Source organism: Ixodes scapularis, unplaced genomic scaffold (genome assembly GCF_016920785.2).
Source record: "Ixodes scapularis isolate PalLabHiFi unplaced genomic scaffold, ASM1692078v2 PGA_scaffold12__126_contigs__length_90152505, whole genome shotgun sequence".
NCBI classification, from domain to species: Eukaryota; Metazoa; Arthropoda; class Arachnida; order Ixodida; family Ixodidae; genus Ixodes; species Ixodes scapularis.
In genome coordinates, this window is record NW_024609838.1 from 21598791 (window position 1) to 21605635 (window position 6845).

A 6845-nucleotide genomic window follows, 5' to 3' on the forward strand; every position below is an offset into this window, starting at 1 on the left:
GCGTTTTTACTGGAATGTAATTCTGCGTACGATCGTTTGATCGCTATATTAAAATACAGGTGGGAATTGTCCTGTTTAATTCCGAGCGGGATGCAGCCTCGTGCCAACGTCGTCTGCTAGAAATACGCCACTTTCGGTTTTGGACACTAATTTTTCATATAATTCGGCGTGATAAACAGGCGTGTGTTTCGAAGCATAGCATTTATCACCACCGATTTGTTTTTTCTCTTCTTCGTGTCAAGGCTAAAATTAGAGTTAAAGGGGCCATGCAACAATATTAGACTGGAATGTTCCTTAATTTACACAAGCTTACGACCACGATTATGACTCGGGTATACTCGTATGCAGTACGGCACTGATCAAGACGTGACTTTGTTGCGGTGAATTTTGGTGGGTAAAAACAGGACTCTTTCTTTTACTATTTCCTTCGCAAAAACTCATGACGTAGTCATAGGGATCAGAGTGGTGGCGTAGTTTTCCGGGGATATCCTATTGTCGAGGTTGTTCAAATGCGCGGCTCGTATATTGAACATGAGCATTGCATGTAAACTCGATTTGGACTCTAGACAATCAATTCTTCCACGACCATTCGGTTAGCAGCTCGTGCACACTCACTGCGGCGACGTGAATAGCCGAACCCTAACAATGTCTGGAACTTTGCCAACCTCAGCGCGTACTCTGCGTAAGCGTGCAATCGGCACCATATCATGTGGCCGCTTTTTCTGACTGAGAGCTAGTAAATAAACGTTGCTGCTTTTTCTCTTGTTGTTTTTTGCGACTGCTATTGCGTAGGGAGGCACAAACTAACGCGTGCTGCGTAGGTAATGAATATCGAGGAATAATAGTCGGCGGTATTTACTAAAACAAAAACCCTCGCTGTGGACGTGGCTGGACAGCGAAGCTGTGGTATCACCTGCAACGATTGCCCACTACACTATAGAGTAAACCCTTTTTATGGCAAATGCCACGACGTGGTTCTCCAGTTTTTGGCGTGCCAGACAATTTCCGGTTTATAAAAATAATGAGCAAATGCGATCTTAACAGCGCTGCTTGAGATGAGATGAAACGTATGACCAACAATTCTCCAGGTGAAAGCCTAAAACGAGTATTCTTGTAAACCAACTTGCCTCCTCCAAGATGTGATAATGTACAGCCGAAGGCCCTCGTTAAATCTCCAAGCTTGTTTTCCGCGTAGCATTTATGGTTTCTAGCAATGGTGGCATAAGCAAGCTCAACAGGCTTGCAGTGACGGTGCGACCGGAAGTCGCTCGGGACGCAAGCGGCACTTTATGTTTGGAAACAGCGAAAGGGTCTATACCAAATGATCGACGAAAGAAACGTAAATGCATTGTACCAAAACTTTTTCTATATATGAAAGACTTCGTACTATGCCGTTCCCATGGCAGCGCAACTCCAATCTTTACCGAGAAACGCATGCGGGGAGCGCTACGTGCTTATCATCATCGTTCGCGCGCGCTTTATAATCTATCACGTAGTTTTGTGGTTTTCTTATTGAAACAAGTGTCAAAACTACATGATAAATGATAAGGCGTGCGCGAGCGGTGCTGAGGCGCGCGCGTAAGTTTTCTGTCGACAGACACGAGAAAAAAAAAATGTTGCACCGCCGCTTTAGCGGCTTATCTATGTGGGCAGTGGACAACTGCGCTTGTTTCTAAGCAATGGGTTGGTTTACTCGTCTATTAGCTCACCGTCGTACGACCAGGTGGCCCGGGGCGACGTGACGGCCGACGCCCGCCCGCTCGTCGCTCTCGATTCGGGAGAGCTGGTGACGTCGGAAAGCGGTGGCGACGACAGGTCGGTCTCCTCGCAGCCTGCCCGAGACAGCACAGCAATAAAATCACTTATGGTTTCTTGTCCTCGCTAAAGCAACCACATACCAAATCTAGTTTACCAACGTCGCCAAAAGCAGCTTTCTGGCGACTCGCACAGTCTTTGGTGTTGATGTTGAAGCTTCACCAAAATAAACAAACAATGTGATCACCACAGATACAGCCGTTTCTAGTTCCGTTGAACAGTCACCAAGTCGTTTGTTTCTTAATTTCACTATGGTTGTTTCGAAGCCTCTTTGTGACTCTTATCCATAAGAAAGGTTCCCAACAGGAAATTGTTTGCTGTATGTGTTTGTTATCGCTCTAAACGAACGCAGGCGAAATAGACCTTTTCGGAGCAGTGCCTCGGAACGGCCCCTCCAAAAGATGCGCTGTTATGGAACACGTCTTTAAGCTTAAACGTGTGTGCCTGTAATCGGTATCATTTTTTTTTTCACTTGGTATTGAGCATTTTTGGTGTAGAAACTTTTTGTGGTTTCCGCGTGTGGAAAAAGGCGCTTTCGCATCTTTGCGCATTCAGCGTACTGAAACAAATGAACACTCAAACCTAAAACCGCCAGCAAGTTTGGATAGGTGAAAGTTGGCTGTGTCGTCTTGAGGCAAATCGTTATGAATTTTCAGAGGCTCGAATGAGGGTGATACTTACGATAAGTGGATCTGCCCTCACATCCTCATTGTATTGATGTCATACAAATATTTCTTATAAGGGGTTTTCGCATGGCGTCAAAGAACCATTTTGATATGGGACATACACCTTAGGGGCGGTCTGTCCACTACGTATTTGATGGGGACGAGACACCAGTCGGATGGATGCTCGTAATGAGAGCGCGTCAGTCAGCCCATAACAACAAACCAATACAAGGGAATTATATCAGTGAAAGCAGCCTGAAGGAAGTGTCTACAAAATGTCAGTCGGGGGTATATGTGCCGCTGCTGCGTACTGCCTCTGCTGAAGCACACGTTCATCAATTGTGCAAACTGAGTCCAAGCAAAAACAGGATCGCAAAACTGCTGGTTATGCAGACGAAAATGTAACTGTGTACAGAGTGCTCACCGTCCATCGGGATAAGAATAAGAATATACACTGTTCGAATGTCCGACGTAGACTCTGTCAAACTGCGACTGCTGCGATCACTGCAGGGACCAGGGCACGTGCGGCACGTGGCACAAGGGCTTCGCGGCTTGCGCAACTGCACTTAGAGCGCGAGTGTGGAAAGCTTTGCACAAAGCACTTAAAATACATCGTAAAACGGCACGCCTGTACCGACCGCACGCCGGTACGGTGCTCATCCAGATCAAAACGGGCATGGGTGGGGCTTGAACCCAGGATCCCTGGGTTCTGCAGCGGGAGCTTTTGCTCCGCGTGCTCCGAGCTGGATGTGCGCTTTAGCCCATGTCACATAAAACGGCGAGGGTAATATCCAAAGGTCGGGGAGGTGTGTCTGTCGACGTGAGCGAGCGCCTGGTCTCCCTGAGTATTCCCCCATCTTCGAATTCTCCGACGCGTTGGGGGTTGCTTTTCGGCACGTCGCTCGGTGGTTCCGTTCCCCTCACCTCGCCCGCCCAGGATCAGTGGGCTAAACGCGTGTAGCCCCCCGGTTCTTGACTGCCTTGCCGGAGGCTCGGGTTACTCTTGAAGTCATGGGACGCAAACGGCGGCGTCTGTGGCGACCACAGGCATAAATATTGCGAGGCACGCTGTCTCGTAACTCTGCCCAAAAACAAACCAAACACAAGAACATAACCTGAAGTCTTTGAATCTAACGGAGTTGTGTCACTTTAAACGGCAGGAAATGTTTGGGCTTAGAGGGCAGACTACTTTCAGGGCCAAAGGGCAGATCCGCAGGGCAATGACCGTCGGAGGGAGGGGAATTTCCACGCTTGGGTGCGCGAACCTCGGTTTGAGTGCGAGGAACAAAGGGCAGTGCGAGAAGAGACTCAGAGGCGAACGGACGCATCGCGTCGTCGAGCGGGGCGACGAGACCACTGTCGACGGCCTCTCGCCAAGTACAGGACGGAATTCCGCTGTGTGTGAGCGTGTCAGCTGAAGAAGTGGGCGCGAGGCCAGGGGGCCCTGCCCATAGTGAGCCAGCCGACCGCCGGAACTCCTCCACTTTGGACGGACCGCGCAGTAAGACGTCAAACATCGACTCGCCAGATGAGACTTTCCGCACTCGATGTTACTTTTTTAATTAGCATTTCCTGATTCGGTTAATCGTAACATCTTCATTAGTAACTGTATAAGCCTTCGCAAACCTTGATTTGTAAACCCCATTTTCGTAAGCATTCTATCCAATATTACAGAAGCCATTTGTGCAGAGTGAATAGATCGGAATTAGCTTTCTGTACCAAATTAAAGTTTTTTGTGTTCTCGAGCTGCCTCTCCGTGTCTCTTCATTGGTCAGGCTTTACCAAAGCGTGGACCTATCGCTCGGTCAGTGGTCCACCCTTTACCAACGTCACACCCGGATAACTCTCGATATTTTTTTTGGTTGTGACAGCCCACCCGACCACCAAGATGACCGATCCCCCCAACCGATCGTAAAACGGCAAGCGTTTTGTGTGTGTGTGTGAGAGAGATGATTTTCTGAGGTTTTACTTTTGTTCTAAGTGTCTTTATTCCCCTGTATATCGTGATTTCACTTACTTAATTTCTTCCACCATCTTGTTGCCATGAGCTGTTGGGGACATGCTGAAGGCAAGTATTCTAAAGATTCACACGACACCCTCAAAACGGTGGTACACAAAAGTTTACAAGTTTCATCACACCTTTTTTTTCCCCCCTTCTGATTGAATTAATTATTTTCTCACTCACTCACTCTAACATAATGGCAGATTAACGTCGTGCAAAAACGCCCTCTCCGGTTAGAGAACGAACATCAAAGAATTTCCAGGTTTCAATAAAAATATTTATCTATCTACCAAATAGTATCGAACCTATGCTTTACAGTGCCCATCTGCTCCAGGTATCCTGAAACTAAAGTCAGCGGATATAGTGACTTAATCCTCCTTGCCATTCTCACCCCGACACTGACTGTACCGGACATCAAATTCAGTCACTCACAGTTCCAACCTTCGGCACTAAACCAAGTGAATAATTCTGCGACATCCCCCTCGCTTCTTCTGAATAGCATTTTATTTTCAAAATGAGACAGTTTATATACATGCAACCTCCATTCAAAACTATTGCACCGATCCAGACATGTCGAAACCTCACAAAAAAGATTAAATTACGTAATCTAATCCCCTTTCTTAGAAGTCCTACAGCAATTGATGAGATTACAAAACTGCCAGTTGTGCAAAGCCATTTAGAGCGTATGAAAACAAATGTAATCCCGACGAGACAATGACTGCCAACGAGCAATAAATCTTACTCTTAGCTGTTGGAAAGACCACGTAGATAACCCTATCTATGAGAGCCCCTCGTAATGTACACAATCTTGGAAGTACTTCAACCGTTCGTCTTTCCTGGGAATCGTGCCAAGCACAAAGGCATAAGCCCGGGGGCATCACATAACGCACGGCTGCAATACCTTGAACAGCGAAGACAGTAAAGTACCATCAATGTGCAGTGGGTAAGAACAGCATTTGGACAGTCAGTAACACGTAGAGAAGCTGCGTTTCAAACCTCTTCCATTAAGGAGACTAGAGGAACAGGGAGATGCACGACGCTTCAAGCTTGAGTTTCTTTGACTGTACAACAATGGTATACAAGTTGCGCTAGAGTCTTAAGATGCCAGTACCCAAAGCTGCTCAGGGCATCGTCTGAGCATCAAGGCAGCTGTGGCGTCCGACAAAGACCTCAAAGTGCCTACGTCCTTAGACGTCGCGTAGAGAGTTCCCGCGGGCGACTTGATGCATCGCTAGCATCGTTATGCCAGTGTATCCTGGAAGCTCCTGCTAAGGCTCGTTACTCAAGCACTCAGACTTTCACAAAACCAGATTGACGAAAAAATGGCTCCACACATGCACAAGAGCCAATTAGGAACGTGAGGTTTTGGAGAATAAATACTGCTTCGGCCTGGTAATGATGATGAGTATCGAGGCTCCCTCCAGGAAACAAAACCTACAACGATTGCGGCACTCATAACAGGACGAACCTAAAAATCAAGAAATAAATTAAACTGCATCGATATTTAAAGAAAAAGTCCGCGAAGCTAGGTCGCAATAGTTGCGCAGCACACAACTGGAGTTCGGAGATTCAGACCGAGCGAAACAGAAACACACCGTGCGAGGTCCCCCGAGCTGTTCGGGCCAGGTCACGTGATCCGCCCTGCAACCAGTATCAGTGCCACATGGACGCAACCGGCGGAACTTTCGGTAGGAGCGACAGGGCAACGACCATCAGAGCATGGCGCCCACAACGTCCGCTTCGTCCTCGGACGCCGAGAAGTTGCTGTTGATGTTGAAGCTTCGCCCGATGCGGAGCTCGGAAAGCGCATGTCCGTCCACAAGCACGCTGTTGGCGCCGTCGTGGTTGGGGGTCCCCGGCGTCGAAGACTTTGGCCTCACCGAAGCCGTCGACAGACTCCCTCTCGAGTTGGCCCTGGAACGCTGCTGCTGCGGCCTGCCGCTCCGCGCCGGAAGCCGCTTCATCGCCGCCAGCAACTTCTCGACTACGGGCGTGTACGCGGCGACTTCGTCGACGAGCGCGTAGCGATGGGACAGAAGCTCGAGCTGCATGTCGCGCTCGCGCAGCAAGTCCTCGTGCTTGTGCAACCTCTCTTCCGCAGCGGCTAGCTGCGCTTCCAGCTCCGCGATTCGGCAGTCCTTGGCGTCGCCAACGTCTCGAATCCTGGCCTGCATCGCTTCGTCCTTCTTGATGAGCGCTTCGGCCTGTTCCTGGACCGTGCGTTCGAGTTCAGCCACCTTGACATGAAGCAGTTGCAGGTGGTCGTTGGCTTCTTTAATGCTGCTCCGGGTTGGGCTAGGACTAACCTTGGACTGGAACATGGCCGCCCGCCCGGGCCCGGGCTCTGACCGGGACTCCGTCGC

General features: G+C 49.1%; 1 pseudogene; it reads left to right on the top strand.

Moving 5' to 3' along the window:
- The first annotated feature begins 6290 nt into the window (after positions 1–6290).
- LOC8027754 lies at positions 6291–6830 on the top strand (annotated as a pseudogene).
- Positions 6831–6845: the final 15 nt, after the last annotated feature.